Genomic DNA, 24,775 nt, shown 5'->3' with positions numbered 1-24,775 from the left:
ATTAGATCATTGTTTTATGGTGAAACTACATAACAATTGCAGTTTTGACCATCAACACAATAAGGTTTCATTGCATTTAAACAATAGTGTGAGAAGTTAGTAATATATTAGTCTGTGGTGTTTAAACTACTTAATCAAGGCATTAAAACTTAATGGCGTGTCCAGACGCGACTACTGTTCGTCTCTGCACATGCGCAGTAGTGCGCACAGGAAGTGACCGTGTGACCTCTCTGGACCGAGCGGGAACGCACCTGCAGCTACGGATGTCAAACGTTGGTCGAAAATTTGTCTTCCAATCAGCTATCCATCAATTTTTTGGTAAGTACGTTTTTACTTTTAATATGCGTTTGGTCGTGTAACGGTTACTTTGATATAGGATTTCAAAAAGCCTGTTGCTAAACGTTGCCGCTTGCAAGTTTGACCGCTTATAGTACGCATCCTTTGTACATTAACTTAGCTGTAAGTTGAGCCAGCTAACGTTAGAAGGGTGATTTGAAAACGGGGATTTTTCTCTTTCCTTTGCATGTCACGTGTCATCTTAATATGTCACGCAAGCATTAGCAAATGTAACTGAATACAGCAAAAAATTTACAATTTAGTGTGCAGTTACCCTGCAATATAAAGCTCTTTGAGCAGCAGGCCACCTTGAAGTTATGTATTGAAAAAAATTAAATTGAATTAATGTTTTGCAAGTTGAGTTTGTAAATTCGTTATTTTAACAGAAATGTAATGGTTTAATAGTGGCATTTTAATAACTATCATTAAATGTTCCCAACTCTGGCCTCATGTTCCAGGAAAAATATGTTGATATTATATGTTCATTGTGTTCATCGCGTAACAACTCTAATTGTGAATTTCAGATTTGTGAGTTGTTTCAGGAAGTGACTTATTGAATGGATGCGCAGCCAGCGGCTCAACAGCAGTGGTAAGCATATCTCACCTCTTTGATAAAAGTGAATTAATTGTGGTTGTTGTAGCTCAATTGCTTCAGAATCGTACAAGACATACAATTGAGAACTACGAATGAATTTGATCACTTTTTTCCTTCCTTGTAGATTATGAATGTGGAAATGCAAACAGTGTGCTGAAACAGTATCTGCAAGGTACCAATTACTGAAGCATTATAGGCTAGTGCACAGCCATTTTGGCCGGAGACTTTCAATTCCATGCACATACTATGATTGCCCGTGTTAGTTCAAATCATGGAATGCTCTGAAGACTCATTTAAGTAGGTGTCATGTTGAAGTTACAGCTGTAACAAGTGCAGAGCTTGTAACATTTACATGTATTTTGTGCCCAGGAAGTGTCATATCATCTAGTAGAGAGTACTTTTCCCATATCAATACCCATTTGAAGCGCTATGAAACTGTCAGTTGTGTGTTTCAGAATTGTTCTTTTCAAACAAATATATATACTATTTTCAAAACTCATAAAAGCAGGAAGCATGGCTGTTGCACAGTAAAAGACTTTAAAGTTGAGCTGGTGAAAAGTATTGATGTAAATCATGAAGATCACCCATCTGAAGAACCTCTGATATTGCAGAAACTGGGTATGATGTAGATGCTCATGATTTGATTGAAACAGACACAGACAACGAGAGGCTAGAAGACAGAATAATTAAAAAATTTGCATCTGTTATTTTGAAATTGGAAATTTTGTCACATGTTCCAAGCTCAGCAATTGATGAGTTTTTAGAAGAACTGCACTTTATTTTCACCTCTGCTGTGGTCCCCATATCAAACAGTACAGCAATTGATGTTTTCAAAAAGCACGACATTCATATTGATAAGTTAGTAATTGATGAGCTGGCCCTTGCTATATCTACCCATAATCCTTTGGTAAAAGCTATAGCTAAAGACGGTCCGATAGCTTCAGCTTTTAAGGGTAAACAATACTACAAGGAGCATTTTAAGGTAGTTGAACCTGTTGAATATGTACTTGAGGCAAGGTCCAACAAAAGCTACCAATATGTTCCTTTACTGAAGTCTCTACAACAACTGCTTGGACGTAATGATGTTGTTAATAGGGTTGTTGATACACCTACCACCTGTTCTCTAAGTCGTCCGAAGTATATATCTTTTCAGGGTTTGGTGAACATTATAAGAACAACCCGTTCTTTTCAGCTGGAGAATTAAGGATTTCCCTGTGCTTATATATCAACGACTTTGAGGTGTGCAATCCCTTGGGGACGTCTTGGAAGAAGCACAAACTCTGTGCTGTTTACTGGATATTAGGTAATTTACCTCCCGGTAGTAGCTACACTCTCTCTTCTATTTACCTAGCATTGTTGTGCAAAAGTGAGTATGTTAAAGAGTATGGTTACAGGAAAATATTTGAGCCTCTCTTGAATGATATTGTGACTTTAGAGCAACAAGGGTTATTCATTCCACAGCCGGGCACATTCATAAAGGGTACAGTACAGTGCGTGATAGCTGATAATCTTGGGGCTCATGGTCTAGCTGGGTTTGTAGAGAGTTTCTCAGGGATCTATTTTTGCAGATTTTGTACAGCTCAGAGTTGCCTCATTCAGACGCAGGAAGCAAAATTGGGCACATTTGAAGCCAGAACCAGAGAAGGCCATCAGCTGCACATCACAACAGCTCAGAAAGAAGGTGTCAGCTGCTTTGGTGTTAAAAAAGTTTGTGTTTTGACTGACAGGTTGTCTCATTTTGATGTTACGAGTAGTTACCCCCCCAGATATCGTTAGTTCCGGTTGAATTGGCACGGTGTATCACAGTGCTTCTGTCTACGAAGCTGCCCACTCTGGATCACCTCAACAGTCTCATTCATTCATTTCCATATAAGTGGGGGGATAAAACTAACCGCCCCCATTTGTTACCACAAAATTTGCAAAGGAAAAAAACAATAGGTGGCAATGCCCACGAAAATTGGTGTCTCCTTCGACTACTTCCTTTGATAGTTGGAAGACTTGTTCCCAGTGATGAATCTGCATGGCATGTTATTTTGGATTTAAAGGATATTGTGGAATTGGTTGTTGCCCCCATTCATACTGCAGAGTCAATTGCATATTTGGAGTGCAAAATCTCAGAGCACCGACAACGATATCAAAAACTATTTCCTGATAAAAAGTTGTTGCCAAAACATCATTTTCTGGAACATTATCCAAAGCTCATAAAATGTTTTGGTCCCCTTGTGACACTGTGGACAATGCGCTTCGAGGCCAAGCACAGCTTTTTTAAGCAGGTGGTTAGGCATACAAATAACTAGGAACATAACTCTGCCATTGGCCACCAAACATCAGTTGATGGTTGGCTATAATATGCTCATACCTGATTGTGAAACATTATCCTTGGAGGTTGCAAATATCTCAAAAGTCCCCATTGATGTCCTGAATGAGGATGTTGTGAATACCCTTACTCAGAAGTACCCTGAAGTCACTGCTGTAAACCTTGCTCATAGTGTGACCATTAATGGTAATACCTACAAAAAAAGCACGATAGTTGTGCATGGATCATGTGGGGGTCTCCCAGAATTCTCTGAAATAATTCAACTGTGTATTGTAAAAGATGATTTGAGTCTAATCATCAGAAATCTATCTTCTTGGTATAGAGAGCACTATAGAGCCTATGAATTGCATCCAACAAGAGAGCTGGCATTGGTTAATGTGAAGGAGCTTGCTGACCAGTACCCCTTGGCTGACTACAAAGTTGGATCCATGCGAATGGTGACCTTGAAAAGATTTGTGCATGTGACAGGTAATCTGTTAAATTTATAAAATGTGTTACAATACTGACATTCATAATTGGAAAACTAAATGAACCTGTACTTGGAATTGAAAGGAAATACTTCTTGTATTTTTTTAGGACTCACTCAAACCAATGAGATGAGACAGGGACATAACAAAGCACAAACAGAAATCAATGATACATTTTAGGACAAACCTTTGTACAGTATTTGCCTATTTTACAGTCAGGGCTTCACGTACTCAGGCACCATACCTGATTTCAGGCACAAAGCAGTTTTCATACATATAATACTTAATTTAACACATTGTATACATTTCCTCCTGGGAAAATTTCAGGCTCACAAATTTTTTTCTTTAATCCTTGTACATTGTACAGTGTGATGCATCGAAGCAAGTACTTGGTTATTATAATCTCAAAAGTAATCACTAGAGCCCTGTAAGTGTCAAGTAGGGAGGCAGTAGCTCAGTGGGTAGAGCTTCCGCTTGGGAACCGGAAGGTCGCCGTTTCGAGCCCCTGCCGAGGTGCCCCTGAGAAAGGCACCGAACCCTCAATTGCTCCCCCCTCTGCGAAGGGTGGTAATGTAATGTAAGTTGCTTTGGATAAAAGCGTCTGCCAAAATTATTGTAATGTAAGTAATTTGTCATGTTTTTCTTCTCAGATGAAATAGAAGATGGCTGAAACCCTGAGGGTCATACTTGGAATAGACCATGCATGGAAATTGAGTCTGCCCTGCGGAATACCGGATTCTATGGATGAACTCAAAGCAGAAATTCAAAGACACTTTGGCTTGTCAGGAGATTTCAGGTTGCAGTACAAAGACTTTGAATTTGATGACTTCCTGAACTTGACATCTACTAGTGAAATCAAAGATAAAGGCACTGTTAAAGTCATTTACTTGCCTAGTGGTTCAGGAACCTGCCCTCTTCAAACTGCTACACGACTAGATGATCCTTCTTCATTTTCTTCAATAGCAGATACCGACATACTTTCCTCCACATCCTCTACATCCCTCGGATCATCATCCCTTAGATCACAGCCATGGCCCAAAACTTTCAAAATACCCCAGTTCAGCTATGAGGTGCAGATCCAGCTAGAGAAAGCCAATGATTTTAACAACAGTGACACTCTTCTCTATCCAAGTTTCAAACTTAAGTCAGATATTCTCGAGGGCTTGGCATCAGAAATTGTCAAATACAAAATCTATCCTTCAAGTGCAGAGTTTGACGATGTTGCTCAGGCGCTAATAACAAAGTATCCTTGTTTAAAGGAGCAAGGATCAGTCCCTGGGTACTACGGGTGGAGAATAAGTTTGAAATACAAAATGGCCAACTACCGCACAAGACTGAGGAACATTGGCTGCCCAGAGTTGAACATAAATTCTATGAAAGGAAAGTGTGGTGACACCAGCCAAAGTCCAAACCAGGTGAAGAAGCCGCGGAAAGCTGAAGTCAACTACTGCCCTGATTATCATCAGGCGAAACTAAAGAAAGCCTCGAGGAAGAAAGGAAAGCCCTCTTGTTGGAAGTGAACAAGACGAAACCTCAGCTGATAAAAAATAAAATGCAAAGAACCTTTGCCTATAGAAGACAGGAAGTCGTTAAGGACATGCCCTTCGTAGCACAATTCCGAGACAGATGGCCAGCTCTCTTTTCTGTGAGAGAGGTAATGCATTATTGATTTTTGGTTTATATTTCAAGTTGTTATAGTTGTATATGTATCAAAGAATAACTTGCTGAAAATGTCAGTGATTGAAGCTCAAAAAACACTCCAGAACACTTTCATGCAAACACTGCATTCCTCCGTCTGCGTGCCAAATGAAAAAAAACAAACTTAAATGGGTTACTGGCGCAAGGCTTTTTTGCAGTTGCCCTGAACCGAAGGGGGGCAGCAAAATCACAGGGGGTCCCCAAGGCTTTGTCTGCTCTGAGCTTGTCAAAATTAGATTTGCAGATTTGAACTAAAATAACAATTTATACAGATGTTTTTACACAAAACTCTTTTGTCCTCACTCAAAAGTACTGCAGTAGGCCACACGTTTGCTTTGTCAGGATGAGTGTGTATAAGTTATTCTGTTGGGTTGTTAAAAGAAAAAATGTTGAGCTTGTTCTAGAAAAAGGATATTTACCAAAGTTAGGTTCTAAGAATGGAAACAATTAAAATGCATTTTGGAATTTTTTTTGATGAGTGTGCCGGATGGGGAACAAAATTTTTCAGGTCTGTCTTAAAACAAGTCGAAAGTAAACATTGTAAATGTAATCAGTATGAACAGGAGAATGAATTCAATCACTGTTAAAATTATTGCAGTTTCTTCAACATTCTTCCAAAGTTTTTGGATAGAATAAAACACAGTCCTGGGTATCAAGCAGTGGAGTTGCAGAGACCACTGATTAAAGGGTAGGTTTGCAAATGTTCCAAATATTAAACAGTTAGGTGCCTGTATGAACACTGAAAGAGCTTTTTTTTTGCTTTAATAGTCCACCAAAAGATCCCCTTCAAATGTGCTTTCAGTGTAAGTGACGGGAGCCAAAATCCTAGTGTGTCCAGTGATTTCGTGCAAAATGGAATTTATTATTTGACATGATGAGATCATGGGTTTCACATGGGTTCAATTTGTGAGTGATGCATGGAGTGTTTGATAGCAATACAAAATGTTATAACAATGTGTTTCAGGTGAATGCAGAGTTCACCCGCATCACTACCGTGCCTCTGCTGTGCACATTCCTGTCCCAGCTGGATAACTACACAGACAAGCTCATGGGGGTGTTCAGAAAGAAGGGGGGAACAGCAGGACACAGTATCAGCCTCATTATGGCAGCCATGGACAAGGTATGTGGTAGAGTTGGGTCAGATATTTTGACAAAAACCTAACCAGACCAGTATACTGAATTTGCATCCACTACCAGTTCCTAGCAATCCTGATCTTGACTATGGGATGCAGACACGGACGGCAACTTGTGACCTTAGGGTTTTGGTTTGGTTGGGGGTTAAATAACAAACTTGTCAGTGGCTGTATCCCAACTGCAAATCCCTGGCTGCACGTAGTTGTGCCCACCTTTCATGTCATTAACAAAAGTCTCTCAAAAAGCCTGATCGTGAGTGGAAAAATAGCTGCCTGACTCACACACACAAGTACTAATCTCGCAAACTACTGCACCAGTCGGCCTAATATTTTCTGTGCATTTGTAGATATCTACTCTCAACAACCTCTCCCGGTTGCAGGCATTCACAGTTGTACATAACCTTCTTCATTGACTGTTTCCTGCTGCCATTGCAATGCCTGCCTGACAGCTGACTCCCCTGGCTGGGAGGGGTGCAGCTGAACCTGGCGTAGATGTGCACTCTACTGAGTATACCTTTGTAGTTAACATAATGCTGCCCTTTACTGTTGTTTTGCAGGTTGGTTTATTTTCCTCTGAAAACATAGTGGGCCAGGCTGTGATGGGCCAATTTTGCCCATGTGTAGTGTACGTTGTGAATGTTTGTTTGTCTTTACAGAATCCCAGCATTGAAACTTGTCGGGAATGTGTCTTAAAAGGGCTCTGCTGCTACCTGAATGAGAAGCCTGAGAGCCTCATAAAGGAGTTCTTGGTGAGTTGCATTATTGAGTATGAATCATGGCCCAACCAAGAGAATCGTGGTGGAAGTCATAGAAATATACTGAATGGGACAGTTTACAACGTAGAAATTAACTTGTTTGTAGTTTATTGTTGACAACTTTCTTTATGCTATGCTATAATTGTTTATAGATGATCTCAAAACATCATTGTGTTCCTTGCTCTCTCTACTGCACAAGAACTCTGGAATATGGCCACTTTTTTACTATAGCCTCCCAATTTATAGACATTGTCACATTTTGATAGAGAAATCAATTTGAGTAATTGAAATTAACAACTGCGTTCTAATTAATTCTTTTCCTTTCCATTTTGAGGATGTTGATCCTGATGCAAAAATAGAAATGGAGGAAATGGTCCTGGGAAGCTACGTCATCCGTCATGAAGGAGCAGAGGTGACAGATCCCCCTGGGGATATTGGCATCATCATTGAGGGAGTGGAGGTACTTGGTGATCTTGGAGATGTGGCAAGTGGGTGTGCAGTCCTGCTTGGCCTGATCTACAGCCTGAACTTGAGCTACCCCAAAGATCTGAGGTACACATTTGAATTTATTCAAAAAGTGTTGATGCAGTTGGATACCAACAAGCTTTCCAACAAGGTGCAAGTCCTCAAAAACAAACTACATGGATAACGACCTTGAGTTAGATTCAGTGGACTCGGTTAAATAGTTGTTGTGAACATTTACGTCTATTATTGATGGGGTGAAATTTGTGTTTGGTAGATTATATCTCTGTTGTAACAATGCTTCTTGGCAATACATTTTATACCGTTGGAAAGCCTGTTTAGTCCCCTTTTTAAATGGTGCTCCATTTGTAAGGAACATTGTTACGTATGGTGTCTACGTATTATTTATGTATGTAGGCCTATTCTTGTTTGGTTCTGTTATGTGGTGTTTTTGTCTCCCTCTTTTGGTCTTCGTCTCCTATTTTCTCAGATGTACTTCCTGGTTCCAGTCATCACCACTCACCTGTTCCATATCACCAATCAACTATCCCCACACCATATATACAGCCCCTTTGTCTTCAGTTCCCTCTCTTGTTCCACTCTTGGTTTGGTGTGGTATGGTTGTGGATTATTTGCTAACTCTTTTGTGTTGCATGCAGGGACAAGTGAGGACAGGAAGATACCCTGGGGTCTACATCTTGCATCACGTAGGTTTACCTGTTGTTAGAAACCTTAGGTTAGAGTGAGCACCACCCACTGTATTTTTGGGTGCTTAGCACCTGCTAGGGGGGTGGGGTATTGTTTTCTGTTGTATTTTTATTTGGTGCCACTAACAGGCCTCCTTGATCCCTGTGTTTTTTGTTAAAATAAACATTATTTAATTGATATTGTTTCTTGGTGTTGTATCCCTGCACCCTCACCTAAGTCCGTTGCCTTATGTTGCGCCCTTCCACTCTGAGTCACTACAGGGACGTAACAAACATGCATTTGTGGGATGAGCAGCACGGCTGAGTATGTGGGTTGTGCTCATGAAAAATTTGCCAAATCTTCTCTGCCAATGCCAAACAGCTTATTCTTCTGTTACTATTGACTCTTGTTCGGTGTTTGGTGGATTGGATGATTGAAGTCTATCAGTAACAAGGAAGAAGCAAGACATGTTGGCAATTTTACAATTTATTCATTTAACAAACAGTCAGGAGCCAAAGCAGCGTCTGGAAAACCATACACAGCCACAGGCTGTTGTGGCTGTGTATGGTTCTTCCACACGCTACTGAGGCTAAAATTGCCAACATGTCTTGCTTCTTCCTTGTTACTGATAGACTTCAATCATCCAATCCACCAAACAACACTGAACAAGAGTCAATAGCAACAGCAGAATAAGCTGTTGCAATCCACATACTCAGCTGTGCTGCTCCTCCCACAAATGCATGTTCCTTACAAATGAGGCAGCATTTAAAAGGGGACTAAACAGGCTTTCCAATGGTATAAAATGTATTGCCAAGAAGCAATTGTTGAGAGAAATAATCTACCAAACACAAATTTCACCCCATCAATAATAGACAGTGCCAGAATAGTGAAAAGCAGTCGTATGCAAAAGGTGGGGCAACATTTTGCCTTATTTGAAATCTCGAATTTTGTCATACCTCAGCTGGCAATGTAAGCATAGCGTTTGTCAGGTACTTCAAAACTACACTGCACACAGAGTTCAAGTACATATTCACTGGCCTGTTGTATGTCTTGTGAATGACACCGCAGCCTAGCGTGCTCACCGAGTGCGTACCTATGCAGAGTGGGTGCCCTCATTTCACTGATTACTGAACTTGCAGCATTTGTTTCATTATTTTCCCACCGAGCTGTGCAGTGCAGAGCTGGTCACACGTGCAAACAGAAAGTCTTCAAACCTTGCGTGGCCTTGGTATTGGGTGGGAGGGGGGGGGCGTGCTACAGACCACTGCAGTATACCGTAGGAAAGGAAAGGTCATGTACAGTATGTGGGATGGAGCCGACAGGCCAAAACAATACAGAAGCATCTGATCATGACAAATATAGTAAGACCACAGCCTGGATTTTGATTCGTGTACACTGTAATATTGTTTCTAGTACAGTCAAGTCTCAAAATTGTTTCGCATAGCAACAGGTGGTGGATCCAGTTTTCAAGCTTCAATTGTTCTATGTTAATAGTTGTAATAGTTGTAATATTTTTTCCCAGGTCCAATGTTTTCTGTTTTCAATTTGTTAGTACTTGCTGCTGCCTTGAACATGTTGGCATTTTGGACTTATTTTTTTTACAGCAGTTTCTAATTTTCTACTTTGTAATATTTCTGTTTTTCATTTTTCATGTTTGTACAAACTGTATTAAACGGCATGCTTTAATAAATAAAAGCAGTTGAAGTAGTTGTTAGTTGTTTTTCACTCATTGATGAAGCATGTAGTTTTTAGTCATGTAAATTTCAAGCAACAAAGTCCTATGTTAATACAACTCAACTAATATATTTTATTTGTAGAGCACTTTTCATAGTTAAAAACAATCTCAAAGTGCTACAGAGTACAGCAAAATTAAAACAGGTTTAAAAACAAGGGAACTATGACACAGTGTGTTAAAAAAATGCTTGTTTAAAAAGAAAGGTTTTCAGGCCTTTCTTAAATGAGGCAGTCGTTTGTGGTGCCCTCAGGTGGTCTGGGAGGGAGTTTCACAGGCGCGGAGCGGCTGAGCAGAAAGCCCGATCACCCAATGTACGGAGCTTGGTTTTTGGAGGCTGGAGGGTGCCTTTGTTCCCAGAGCGGAGGTTACGTGTGGAGGTTTGTGGTGTGAGGTGTTCTTTGAGATAGGAAGGGGCATTCCCATGGATGCATTGATGAGTTAGCAGAGAGATTTTATAGTCGATCCTGAATGATACAGGAAGCCAGTGGAGTGAGTGAAGGATGGGTGTGATGTGGTCATATTTCCGTACTCTCATCAGGATCCTAGCGGCGCTGTTCTGGATGTACTGTAGTTTTTGTAGGCTCTTGCCAGGAGTACCGATGAGAAGTGCGTTGCAGTAGTCCAGCCTTGAGGAAAAAAAGGTGTGGACCAGTTTTTCCGAATCTGACAGACTGAGTGTGGGGCAGAGTTTGGCAATGTTCCTGAGGTGGTAGAAGGAGGTTTTGCAGAGGTGTTTAATCTGGGTGTCAAAAGTGAGATGATTGTCAAATCTTACACCCAGGTTGGTGACTGTTGAAGACAGAGGTATGTTTTGACCAGAGAAGGTGATGTGTGTTATTGGGGATGACCGGACTTGATGTGGTGTGCCAACTAAGATAGCTTCTGTTTTGGAGCTATTTAGATGAAGAAAGTATTTTGTCATCCACGCCTTTATCGCCTCAAGGCAGGCTTTCAATGAAGATGACGAGGATGATGATGATAATGAGGCTGCAGATGTGAATGCGTCAGTTTTTACATAGAGTTGTGTGTCATCAGCGTAGCAATGAAATGCTATTCCATACTGAGTGATGATGCGGCCAAGGGGGAGAGTGATCTGACCACATCTGACAAAACACAACTGTGCAAGGCACCGAACCCCCAATTGCTCTCCCCTATGCGCAGGGTGGTAATGTAATGTAATGTAAGTCGCTTTGGATAAAAGCGTCTGCCAAAATGATCGTAATGTAATGTAAAGTTGAATAAATCAAACATAACTGTGTTAAGTGAATCAGACATAACTGCGTTTAGTAAATCAAACATAACTGCGTTTAGTAAATCAAACATAACTGCGTTTAGTAAATCAAACATAACTGCGTTTAGTAAATCAAACATAACTCGATTAGTAAATCAGACATAACTGCGTTTAGTAAATCAAACATAACTGTGTTTAGTAAATCAAACATAACTGTTTTTAGTAAATCAGACATAACTGTGTTTAGTAAATCAAACATGTCTTGAGTAATTTCAAAATGTGTGTGTAAAGTTAATTCCACATAACTGAATGAGGTAGCATTTAATTAATACAGTTTTTGTGATATTTTCTTAACAGTATTAAGTAAGACTCAGTTCTCTATGTTTTATCGCATTTATTCAACTTAGTTATGTGGGACCGGTTGACATAACTGAGTAAAGTAAATTGGACACTTCATTTCTTTGAGTATAACTTAAATCAATAAAGGCTGAAACTTGATCTATAATCAGAGGCGGGTACCTATGTCTATCCTTGCCTACAGCAAGCCAGCAAGGTCAAAAGCTGTGTGCTCCCAGTCAGCCACGCCTCCTACTGGTCACTTTCCTATTTCATGGCCTTTTGACCTGTAGAGGGCACAAATTCTCAGAAAATGGAAATAAAGACAATGATTAGAATAACTTGTGATAAATAGCAAAATGGCTCCTACAGAGAGAATTATCATTCTGGGTTGATTTAATCAGTGTTACATGTTGGCAACATACACAAATCTATTTCCATGTCTGAAGAAACAATAAGCAGTGTATTGGATACACAGCAAAATGGCTTCATCCAGGGTCATGGGTGGCTTCATCACTTTCTTCTAAACACTGTAAAACGGCACCTTGTCCTCTTAGCCGGAAGCTCGTTCCATATCGGGCTGCCTGAGGGAGAACTACGCCGACTGAAACAATATTAGTATTAGTTTTTATGTGTTAGTATTACATAATTTAATATTTCCCTCTCCCTTTTTACCAAGTTTGTGTCGTGAAAATACTCCTGGCTCAGTTCGCACTTGGCTCATTGTGTCGAGTTGTCTTTTATTGAGGCTTTGGTTCCCCCTTGTGGCCATTCTGTAAACCGCAAACAACAGACAAGGAATGATGTGCTGTCAATTTTAAGGCAGATCATTTTTCAGATTTTCAACATCTGCTTCACTTAATTTGAACCTTAAAATGCCACGCTCACATGCTGGTGCACCGCCTGTACACAGTGTTTTCACTCTGACTGTGAATTTCTTTTGGGGGCAGAACCTTGCGGAGAAGAGCGCAGCGGTGGAGGGAGAGAAGAAAAGCATTTTTGAGGTTTTATTGATTTATTTCCATCCATGTTTACATTTTGTCTGCATTTTGCTCTGAAACATGACACCGACTGCACTGTATGATGTCTGCGGGGAGAATGTCTTCTGTTCTAAACGTTATACATGGACAGAGTAAGACATGGTTCATTGTTTCATAGAAAAACATTGGAATCTAGTTCAAAATGAAAAAAAAGGTATTCAGTTAAGACCATTTGTAATAAACGCTATATTTAAAGTCTTGCTTTTCACTTTTGCAATCCTATGAATGTAACTTTTCATTCAATTTAATATAGCTTTTGTATCTGTTGTGTACATAAAAAAAATGATTTCACTTGTTATGTTGTACACAAAATGCTGAAAGAGTGTATCTTTGTTTGAATGAATTAAACATTTTGCTACAATGTTCATTGTTGAACGTTTCATCCCTTGCCTGCTTTCCCCCGGGTAGCCACCGGGTGGCACCAATTTACCAATGACTTTAAAATCATCAAACACAACAGCAAAGAACACAACAACAGAGATAAAGTCATCAACTGGTGAGTATCATCACAGTTGTGAGTGTCTCTTATATGCGGTTGTGAGTTCGAGGCCTGACATCTCTCAAATCTCCAGTTAGACCAGCTGGAGCTCTAGAACTCTTTTAATACAACCACAAGTGTCTCCTGCATGTCACGGTTTGCAATAGTCTATCCCGCTTGAACTGTCTGAGTGTCCTCCAGTAAGGTCAGGGAGACAAACTAGATCACCTCAATGCACCTCCTCCCTGCACCTCCACAAACATTGATGTACACTACGTGTTTTACTTTTTTAGGAACCATATTTCAGCCTGTTTATTGAATTGAGTTCGTATTGGTTAAAAGACAATTCCTGATTTCACCGGTAGGGGCGCTGTCACCATTTCAGACCAGGAGAGCAGCAGGTGAAATAAGCGAAGGAGAGAAACGGTATGTTACTATTGTCGTCTCGTTATTTCTCTGTTATCAGGTCGGTATTGTGCTTATAAGTACAGATATGTGCTCACAACATGCAGCGCCATGTTCACTACTTGATACCACTGCAGTTGAGTCAGAAGAAGAGTTAACTTAGGAAGTTTGGTGTTAATGGTGGCTAGCAGTGTACGCAATGTGTGCTCGTGTTTTGTATTAACTGTTTCACCAACAGATTTTGGACGTTGAGTTTGCGTTTGTCAAACATTGTGTGAAGTCTTTTCAGGTCAATTCATCACTGGATTCAAGTCGAGTGTAAGAAGTCCAAACCACTGGGAATAGTTCAGATTTAGGTCCGTGTGTGCTTAGGGTGACCATTTCCATAACACCAAAAAGGAGGACATTATGCGGCATATCAATAAATTACCATGGTGTACATAGGACTCTGGTATACTCTCATTTACAATACCATTTTGTGTGGTTTGAAGATGTTTGTGTAGCTGAATAGGAAAAAATATTAATGAAGAGTCAAAAAGTTTGTTCACAGTACTTCAATTTGTTCAATACATTTTGGTGTTCAAAAACTGACCACTGAGATGAATCTTTTGTGCCACAAAACATAACATGTGTGGACTCACTCAACTGGACTGAACTTTTTTGAAAAGCATAAATACCCTTTTTTGTTAACAACAAAGGAGATTGTAAAGAAAACATTTACATTCAACTGCTCAAAAAGTATAGCATTTCTAAAGTGCTTCAGTCATTTGGGGTCTTCAGTGTCTTCATCTGTATGTGTGTGTGTGTGTGTGTGTGTGTGTGTGTGTTTGTTTGTGTGTGTGTCAGTATATAGGTCTCTTCACATGTAGCAGCTCAGGAGACAACAGCACCTCTGTCATCATGGCTTCCAAGCCCCCACTGCCCCTCGGCCTGTTTATATCCTGCAGGGACTGAAACAAATAACAACATAGCAAGAATACTGTTATCAACCTTCAAAAATCTGTATTGTTTTCAACCCAATAAATATGAATATTTCATGTAGCCCCTCAGTGAAATCATAAGACTAGTGTACTCACCAAAATAGTTGATTGTCTATCTGCAATACTTCTGTTCTTTCCTGGCTGCAACCCAAGAGTTTTTTTTTTGTTTCCAATGAGCTTCTTGTACACCTCTGTGCAGTAATAAGTGAAATTGACACACACTTGCGGAGCCTTGTTTACGTTTTTAACCAATGATATAGATGATATTTAACTGACAGCGCTCTTAGCCAATCAGCGGATCCGACATTGCGGGCAAGTGGACGCCGATACGGGTCCGTTTCGCGTGTCCGCTTCGGAAGCCGCGATACCTCCGCGGCGAATCCGTGGAGTCTTTTTGCTGTGTGGGTAGTGCCTAAAAAAGGAGGACAAATACGCGTCCGGCTCGGACGCCGGACAGGGCATTGAAAAGCCGGACTGTCCGGCCTAAAGCCGGACGTCTGGCCACCCTGTGTGTGCTTCTGGCACAGAATTGATCGACCCTCTATTCAGATTTCATTAGCGTTGAATGATGTGTGGATAAGAAATAATAACTATAATTAATAATAATAATATCAGTCAATATTGTAAATATTGATTCTTTAATGTATATATAGTTATTATGATATCGATTGTAACCACGTCAACTTTGAAGTTGAATATGCATATGTCGCCCTCTTGTGGTTAAAATGGAATACTGCATTCTCAGCAGCTCTTCAGAAAACAGATAAGAGAAACAAGTTGCTGATCACAAGGAGTACAAGTTGAGGATGTGTTTATTCGGAAACTTAAATGAAATAATTTGTATTTATTCTGAGTTGAGCAGCTGGACTGTAGTAGTGCACAGCAGGCCCTTGTAGCCAGTAGACTCCACAGAGTCTGTCCAGTTGTACCAGACGCTCATGCTTCCGATTCATGACTTCGTGAAAGTCTGGCACAACTGCTGCTGCAGGTCCTTGTAGGCAGTAGACTCTTCTGAGACTCTTTAGATTCTCCTGCCTACAAGGACCAGCTGTGTGTCTACAACAGCAGGCCACCAGAGCACAGCTGAGCTGAGTTACTGGGACAGTCTGCTCGTTTGCTGTTGGGGAGGGGAGTGACACAAAGACTTTGAGGACTGTTCACTGAGTTTGACACCCCTGCTCTAGCTCTTTCCTTGTCCAAGATATGGGCTTTTCACACAATCGAACGATTTGGTCCATGGTTACACTGGAAATTTGACCAAAAATGTAATTGAATGATCCTCGTGTCCTGTAGATGCTGCGTTTGAACATTTTAGAGCTCTAGCTCTTAAATTGACCAAGATATGGGCTTTTTAAAAAACAAACGATTTGGTCTGTCGTTTTGGAAAATCGGACCAAAAATTAAATTTGCCCCAAACTTGCAGAAAATGATCCTTGTCTCATGCAGATGCTGCGTTTGAACATTTTAGAGCTCTAGTTCTTAAATTGACCAAGATAGGAGCTTATAAATGTCCCAAATTAAAGCCGGCTGCTCCTTGGAATGTGGCTTCATGGTTGAACTGGAGCACAAACAGGTCAACACTTAGCACCATGACCAGACATTCCTGTGTTCAATAACTTTCAGCTTCCGGTTGCGGTGTGTATCTGTTTTGTATCTGTATCTGTTCACCCTCCAGCACCTGGACTCTGCAGGAACCTACGCCAGGATCCTGTTTGTTGACTTCGGCTCTGCTTTAACACCATCATCCCCTCACTGCTGCAGGACAAGCTCTCCCAGCTCCACGTGCCCGACTCCACCTGCAGGTGGATCACAGACTTCCTGACTGACAGGAAGCAGCACGTGAAGCTGGGGAAACACGTCTCTGCTTCACGCTCCATCAGCACCGGTTCCCCTCAAGGCTGCGTTCTTTCCCCTCTACTCTTCTCCTTGTATACACACAACTGCACCTCCAGTCATCAATCAGTCCAGCTCCTGAAGTTCACGGACGACACCACCCTCATTGGACTCATCTCTGATGGGGACGAGTCCGCCTACAGGCAGGAGATTGACCGTCTGGTGAATTGGTGCTGGCAGAACAATCTGGAGCTCCACTGCGGAGTCCTTTCGTTTCCTGGGAGCCATCATCTCCCAGGACCTCAAGTGGGAGCTCAACATCAGCTCCCTCAGCAAAAAAGCCCAGCAAAGGATGTTCTTCCTGCGGCAGCTGAAGAAGTTCAGCCTGCCAAAGACATTGATGGTACGCTTCTACTCTGCCATCATTGAGTCCATCCTCACCTCCTCCATCCCCGTCTGGTTCGCTGCAGCCACTGCCAAGGACAAGGGCCGGCTGCAGCGTATCATACGCTGTTGGAGAAGGTGATCGGCTGCAACGTGCCGTCCCTCTAGGACCTGTACGCCTCCCGGACCCTGAAGCGGGCAGGCAAGATTCTGGCCGACCCCTCCCACCCTGGACGCAAACTGTTTTTAAGCTTCCCCTCTGGCAGGAGGCTGAGGTCCATCATGACCAAAACCTCACGCCACAAATCGAGTTTCTTCCCCTCTGCAGTGGGCCTTATCAACAAGGCCCGGGTCTTCCACTGACTCATAATAAAGCCCTGCACATTCACTTTATTTAACAGTATTCTTAAGTTAATTTATTACAATAATCCCCTTCACGTCTTTTAACACTTTATTCATCAGCATTCATTTAGTTGACTTATTTAATTTAGTGTGTTTTTAATTTAAGTATTCGCCGAGCTGCTGTTTGTACATGTTGTTTTATGTTGTTTTATATTTTGTTTCTTGTTGTCTTTTCTATATGTTATACGTTTGCACCTAGAACCACAGCAAATTCCTCTTAAGTGTAAACTTCATTGGCAAATAAAGCAATTCTGATTCTGATTTGTTACATGACTTTGTCTTTGTGATTTCATAACTGGTTAAAGGTTTAATCACTATCCACCATCATGCATCAATCAGTTCATCAATCTTGTATTTTTACTAACAGTTTTTCCAGAGACAAGTAACTAGGTCCCAGAGGGCGGTTTTAAACATGGCAACACACCTCACTGAGGCCAAGTCATGGGCTTTTCACAGAAATGACCAATATGGTCCATGGTTACACTGACATTTTGTGAGAATTTGAGTAAAAAATGAACCTCCTGAGAGCTGCACTGGATTTATTTTGCATGCATTTATAATTTATCCTTGCTGTTTTGGATTTATGGACCCAAAGTGATCTTTAGACCACTAATGACTGTGGAAAATGTTTAGACATAAGGACAACAGGTTGAAGTTAAACCAAATGGTGTATAAGGTGTAGGGTGGATTAAGTATAATGTCCATATATGAGGACACAAGGTCTTAGAAGGCTAACATTTCCCCAAACTTGCATCAATTTATCCTGATGCCATCTAGATGATGTGTTTGAAATTCTAGAGCTCTAGCTCTAGTTCTTTCCTTTGCCAAGTTAAGAGTAGCTTTGTCTTTGTATCCACTTGATTGATCTCACTGATCAGTCTCACTCTGGCCTCACTTCATCTTGGGCGTGGCAGTGGCTCAGTCCGTTGAGGACGCGGCGTGCCTTGGGAATTGGCACATCGCAGTGCCGGTTCAACTCCAAGCCACGCTTCAAGCGTCAGTCCCTTCACGGGATGTAACTCCCTCACGGGAGTTGCAGCAACTCTCCACCTGGAGCAGTTGACAGTTTGCATCGAGTCAATGCCCAGGCACCTGTACCCCCTCCAAGTGCGTGTGCGTTCAGGAGGGGGCGCACGCGTGCTAGAGGGGGTACATTTTGATTTAAAATCATAATAAGAGTCCTGCTGTTTATGGCGCTCTGTATCATAACACTTTTACTACACTGCTCTGAGAACAACCTGCTTCAGCCAGAATTGAACCGGGGACCGGAAACATCACCATGATAGTCAACAGTACTGCACTAACCATGCGCGCCACAGATGTGTATACCAACGCACGCACTCTGTGGGCTTTTCTCTCTTTGATTTGGAGCAGCATTTTGAAAAGAAACTGTGAGCAGAGACAGGATTTGAACTCATAACCTGGTGGTCATGAGGCTGAAGCTTAACTCATTGAGCTACAGAGCTACTTGCTCAGTTAAGGTTTCTTTGTTGATGCAATTCACATATCAAGTTGAAAGTTGCCACCTGTAGGCAACAAGCATAAGGACCAAAGAAGGATCAATGAAACTCAATCCTCCTTAGCTCAGGGAGTAAAGCTGATGTTTGGTGATCACAAGGGGTTGTGAGTTCAAGTCCCAACCTTCACACTAACTGCACAAAAATCCCGGTAAAGTTACTCCCAGTCTTTAGGCAATAGATTTAATTTGATGTGATCTTCTCCCCATTCTTTTTTGGATATCTTTGTGTTCTGCAGTTTCATTTAAAGAGATATGGCAACAGGAACAGTTAATCTGTGGTAATATAGGGAGGCATCTATTGCCTTAATCCAAACAAAATACCTTCACTGAAGGGCACAAAACATAATACATGGCCTGTGGTCTATATAGTTTTTATATGGAGGACCAGCTGCTAAGTCCCTGTTTCTAGCTCTTTTTGAGGTAAGTTACAGTAAACAAAGACAAAAAGAAAACAAGAAAACAGGACATGGGTCACACACCATGCCTACCATAGCTGAATAAGCCCATACAACATAACAACATTACATATAAAGTTGCATTTTACTAATTTATTGAACGAATGAATTCTTTCCTAAACGAACAAAAGTGCTCCCAGTCCTCCCTCTTCCTTGTGGGCGTGGCTTGCTGCTAGGCGCTCTGTGAAGCATCCTGATAACAGAGAAACACAAGAATAAAAGATAGAAAAATTAGTTCAACATAATGTTCCTTCATTCTACCTCATCTCCTTCTTCCTCTTCAGGCATCCCCACATGCTGCCCAGTGCTTTGTTAGAAGATGACGTCATGATAATGGACCCAGTCAGAACACAGTGACTCTACAAAACTCTAATGTTCATTACATCAGATTGACGTCCCACACACACAGACCTAAACACGAAGCGTTACCATGGAGATTGGACTTCAGCTCCACTTAGGATCGAGCGATGAATTCACTTGGAAATACCAAAGCTGGATAAATGCGGCAAACATCCAGAAATCTGATGTGGAAACATTTAAAACAACACACACTCACACACACGTAGACAAACAGTCACACATACTCACCTCACATGAAGGTAAAGACCCGATGCATAACGAAGAAACAGGAAGATGGAGAGATTAAAGTACTCCTCCACGGCAGGTTCAGGAAGAGTTACCAGAGCTTCATTGCTTTTCTACAATCCGCCGTGTGAATGTAAATATTTAGATGGTCCCTCCCCCTTCTTTGGTTTGCATCCCTCAGCTCGCTCCCTATGTTTGTAATACAAATAAAGTATTCATTAAAAAGTCCCATAAATCGCAACAGTTGTACAACAAGGATGTGAAATGACAATCCATCATAATTCATCTTTAAACTATTGATAATAGTATACACAATACTTTGGGACCAACTGATAGAAGTTTGATTATAAATAAATAAAACCTGCATCAATTTAGTGTCACATGAACAACATCTGTATGGAATATTATTTATCTTTTTATTTTTGTATATAGACTACAAAAATCCATTTAAAAATTCCTTTTGAATGGATGTTTTTTCATATTTCTTACTAACACATGAATAACGTCTTATATGCAAATTAGTTTCTCACCACAAGGGGGAGGACTTGGTCAGCGGTCAAAGTAACTTTCATCTCTATGCTGTATTGTATCAAAGGTATTAAGAGGACTGTACAACACACATTTAAGACAGCAACCGTCTGAAGTAATTTTGACAATTTTGACCAAATTCCAATTCTTTTAAAAGCCCATTACTTGGACAAGGAAGAAGCTAGAGAGCTTAAAAAATCCACACACAGCCTCTGGGGGGCACGAGGATTCATTTGCATGAGTTTGTTGAAAATTTAAATTTTGGTGATTTTTTGGAGAGGAGGTAAGGGGGGACCCTTATCCAATTTGACGTTTTCTGGACTGGCCATATGGCCTAGGAAACACACAAAAAGCCCAAAATTCACACAAAACATTCCCATGGCACTACGATTCTTTGGTGCAAGTTTGGAGTAATTTTGACAATTTTGACCAAATTCCAATTTCTGTAAATGCCCATATCTTGGACAAGGAAGAAGCTGGAGAGCTTAAAAAAATCCACACACAGCCTCTCGGGGGCATAGGGATTCATTGGCATGAGTTTGAAGAAAATATAAATTTTGGTCATTTTTTCAGAGGAGGTAAGGGGGGACCCTTATCCAATTTGATTTTTGTTTCTGGGCGGGCCATATCTTGGTCTAGGAAACACACAAAAAGCCCAAAATTCACACACAACATTCCCATGGCACCAGGATTCTTATGTGCAAGTTTAAAAGTAATTTTGACAATTTTGACCAAATTCCAATTCCTTTGAAAACCCATATCTCGGGCAAGGAAGAAGCTAGAGAGCCTAAAAAGTCCACACACAGCCTCTCTGGTGCACAAAAATGTATTGGCATGAGTTTGAAGAATATTTCAACTTTGGTCAATTTTTCAGAGGAGGTAAGGGGGGACCCTTATCCAATTTGACGTTTTCTATTCGGGCCATATTTTGGTCTAGGAAACACACAAAAAGCCCAAAATTCAAACACAACATTCCAATGGCACCAGGATTCTTTGGTGCTAGTTTGGAGTAATTTTGACAATTTTGACCAAATACAAATTCCTTTAAAGCCCATATCTTGGACAAGGAAGAAGCTTGAGAGCTTAAAAAATCCACACACAGCCTCTCGGGTGCACGAGGATTTATTTGCATGAGTTTGAAGAATATTTAAATTTTGGTCAATTTTTCAGAGGGGAAAAGGGGGGACCCTTATCTAATTTGACGTTATCTGGACGGGCCATATCTTGGCCTAGGAAACACACAAAAAGCCCCATGGCACCAGGATTCTTTGGTGCAAGTTTGGAGTAATTTTGACAATTTTGACCAAATTCCAATTCCTTTAAATGCCCATATCTTGGACTTGGAAGAAGTTAGAGAGCTTAAAAAATCCACACACAGCCTCTGGGGGACACAAGAATTCATTGGCATGAGTTTGAAGAAAATTAAAATTTTGGTCATTTTTTCAGAGGAGGTAAGGGGGGACCCTTATCCAATTTGATTTTTGTTTTTGGACGGGCCATATCTTGGCCTAGGAAACACACAAAAAGCCCAAAATTCACACACAACATCCCCATGGCAACAGTATTCCGACCAAATTTTGACCAAATTCCAATTCCTTTAAAAGCCCATAAGTTGGAAAAGGAAAAAGCTGGAGAGCTAAAAAAAATTCACACACAGCCTCTGGGGGGCACGAGGATTGATTGGCATGAGTTTGAAGAAAATGAAACTTTTGGTCATTTTTTCAGAGGACCCTTTTCCAATTTGATGTTTTCTGGACAGGCCATATCTTGGCCTAGGAAACACACAAAAAGTTCAGAGCATGTGACTGTTGGACGCCATATGATCAGCCTTGAGGGTCACGTAATATGTGAGGGAATTCAACCAGCCTTTGTGATAGGGCTTGCTGCTCTGTTTTCCCTGTACTATACTTCAACCTACAGTACCAGGAAAGGGCCACCTGTACTCTTAAATTCATTAAAAGGTAGGGCTCGTCCAGTGTTGTTGATGTCCTCTCTCTCTCTGACCATTTCATATATTTGCAGATTTTTTTTTATCCAACTTCTAATTTCAGTCTACTGAGTTTTACAGGCACTTCATTGTAATTAATCCATAAGGGGGGACAAAGTCCAGCCGAGGCAAGATCATCTCCAAGAAGACTGAAACTGAGTCGTCCAGAAGAAGTCTCTCACAATCAATCCCCATGTCTCCACTCTTGATGTTGTAAGAGACCTGTTTAAGTTAATTTAAAACAACTTGTTTTGAAATGCTGAGATAAACTAAAACTTTTGAGTCACATTTTGTAAAGGGTATTCTCCTTTTTTGTTGGTAATTGTTCATGTGTACTTCAAATAGGTACATTTTTCCCCATGCGATCAAATCGTAGGGCTCCCTTTGTGTGACACCTCTTTTTAATTTTTTTTGTGATGAGTTTGATGTACCTGTGGTCTAAAATGTATATCCTCAACCACAAATATTTGTGTTGCCTTTTTTCTAATAAATGTTGGCTAATCCTATATTTTACATTTTCTAAGTCTCTTATTTTCCATAGAATAATTTATTGCTGAAATTTAGTGAACTTGACACGGGTACTGCAGGTACTGTTAATTGTAATAATATACAACCCTTTACTGTTAGTTTACACTAACTGTACAAAAAACGGTAAAGTACCGTCATCCCTGCTGACAGTATTCTACCGTTAACTCAATAAAATACGGCACTGTGAGTAATACTGAAATCTACTGTAATTCAGTAGATTTCAGTATTACGGTAACATACTGTTATGTTGATGACAGTATGAGAACTGTAAATTTACAGGACAATTTGTTACAGTGTATTTAATGATAAAAAAATAAATAGCAATGCATGAACACTTTTAACAAACCAAACATATGAACTGAAGTGACTGACATTATTACAGTAAATCCCACACTTCACTTTCTTTAAATTTACACAGAAGACAATCATTTTCACAGAACTATATCAGATGCATTGTCTCATGCGGCAGTTTAAGTGGCGTTACCCATTGTTTAATTTACTCCTGAAACTTGCCATCTTTTAGCTTTCACAAGTGCATCAATATCAGGCGTCAAATCCTGAGCGGCAGCCAATTTCAGGATGTCACTTAAGTGTTTGTGCGTGAGCCTTGAGCGCAGCTGTTTTATTGATGCTCATTACAGAGAGAAAACTTGCTCACAAAGATATGTGGTTCCAAACATGCTCAACATTTTTGCAGCAAGGGCTGTCAACTTGGGGTAACCTGGCAAGAGATACTGATAAAATGTGTCCAAGCCAGCTGCAGCAAATTTACCCTTCAAATCTGAGTAACACTGCAAGTCTATTATTTCAAGTTGGATGTTGACGGGCAGATCAGAGGCATTCACTGTGAATGGCGAGCAAAAAACTTTGAAATCTTTCTCCAGTTCAACAAAAATCTGAAAGCGTTGCACAAACTCCCGCAATAGTCCCGTTATTTTATCTTTGAACCGCTTCATGTCTGCGACATGTTGAGTCGCGCACATATCTTTCAGAAAGGAAAGTGAGCTGCATCACTCACCTCCTGCGAGTTGCGTCTCCCACAATGACAGCTTCAACTTGAACGCACATATGCTGTCATAATAGTGCGTGACAACTTTGTCACAACACCTGCTATTTTCCGCTCATTGAGGGCGCAGCATCTGTAGCCAGGCTGACAGCGCGGGACCGGTCCACTCCGACCCTGTCCAGTGCGCCGACGAGTGCGGTGAAAATATCAGCTGCTGTTGTGGTATCCATCATTGGCACCAACTCTACGAACTTCTCGGTGACGGTCAAAGTGTGAACAACCCCGCGGATGAATATGGCCAGTTGCGCAACATCTGTAATGTCCGTGCTTCATCAATTGCAACTGAAAACGCAATAAATGACTTTACTTTGCGCTTCAATTGACTGTCCAAATCCGCCGATAGATCAGAAATCCTGTCTGCAACTGTGTTTCTTGTCAGGCTGATATTTGCGAAAGCCTGGCGCTTTTCAGGGCACACAATCTCCGCAGCCTTCAGCATGCATGTTTTCACAAATTCACCCTCACTAAATGGTTTTGAAGCCACTGCAATTTCATTAGCAATAAGGTAGCTGCCTTATACTGCAGCATCACTGATTTCTCGGCTATGAGTAAACACAGACTGCTGTTTCTTTAGACCCGCCAACAATTCATTCACCTTCTCTCTTTTTGTAGGCAATAATGGTGCCAAAGCACGAAGTGTTCAAAGTAGAAGATGTAATAGGGCAGGCAGAAAGACAAGGTAGCTCCGGACTAGCTGTATTTGCTTGGCCTACTTGCTCAGCCCCGGTATAAACAGTTTGCTTGCATAACAGAATTGCTATTGCGACATCCAGTGGACACATTTGGAACAGCAGTTTCTTTCATTGAAAAATTGCAGTTCATTTTGGTACATT

At 40.9% G+C, this 24,775-nt stretch overlaps 2 long non-coding RNA genes across 2 annotated transcripts; one reads left to right on the top strand and one right to left on the bottom strand.

Annotated features, from left to right (window-relative positions):
- The first annotated feature begins 13,658 nt into the window (after positions 1 to 13,658).
- Positions 13,659 to 16,812, top strand: LOC143009161 (uncharacterized). The gene is made up of 2 exons (XR_012964671.1): positions 13,659 to 13,696; positions 16,331 to 16,812. It is a non-coding gene; the product is annotated as an uncharacterized LOC143009161 (long non-coding RNA).
- Positions 16,813 to 19,359: 2,547 nt separating this feature from the next.
- Positions 19,360 to 24,228, bottom strand: LOC143009281 (uncharacterized). The gene is made up of 3 exons (XR_012964679.1): positions 23,895 to 24,228; positions 19,837 to 20,022; positions 19,360 to 19,441 (listed from the first exon to the last, which is right to left on the bottom strand). It is a non-coding gene; the product is annotated as an uncharacterized LOC143009281 (long non-coding RNA).
- Positions 24,229 to 24,775: the final 547 nt, after the last annotated feature.

This window comes from Genypterus blacodes, unplaced genomic scaffold, assembly GCF_046128005.1.
Source record: "Genypterus blacodes isolate CSIRO-AG114 ecotype Tasmania unplaced genomic scaffold, CSIRO-AGI_Gbla_v1 ptg000111l_1, whole genome shotgun sequence".
NCBI classification, from domain to species: Eukaryota; Metazoa; Chordata; class Actinopteri; order Ophidiiformes; family Ophidiidae; genus Genypterus; species Genypterus blacodes.
The sequence above is the reverse complement of the archived record's forward strand: the minus strand, read 5'-3'. Positions and strand labels throughout refer to the sequence as shown.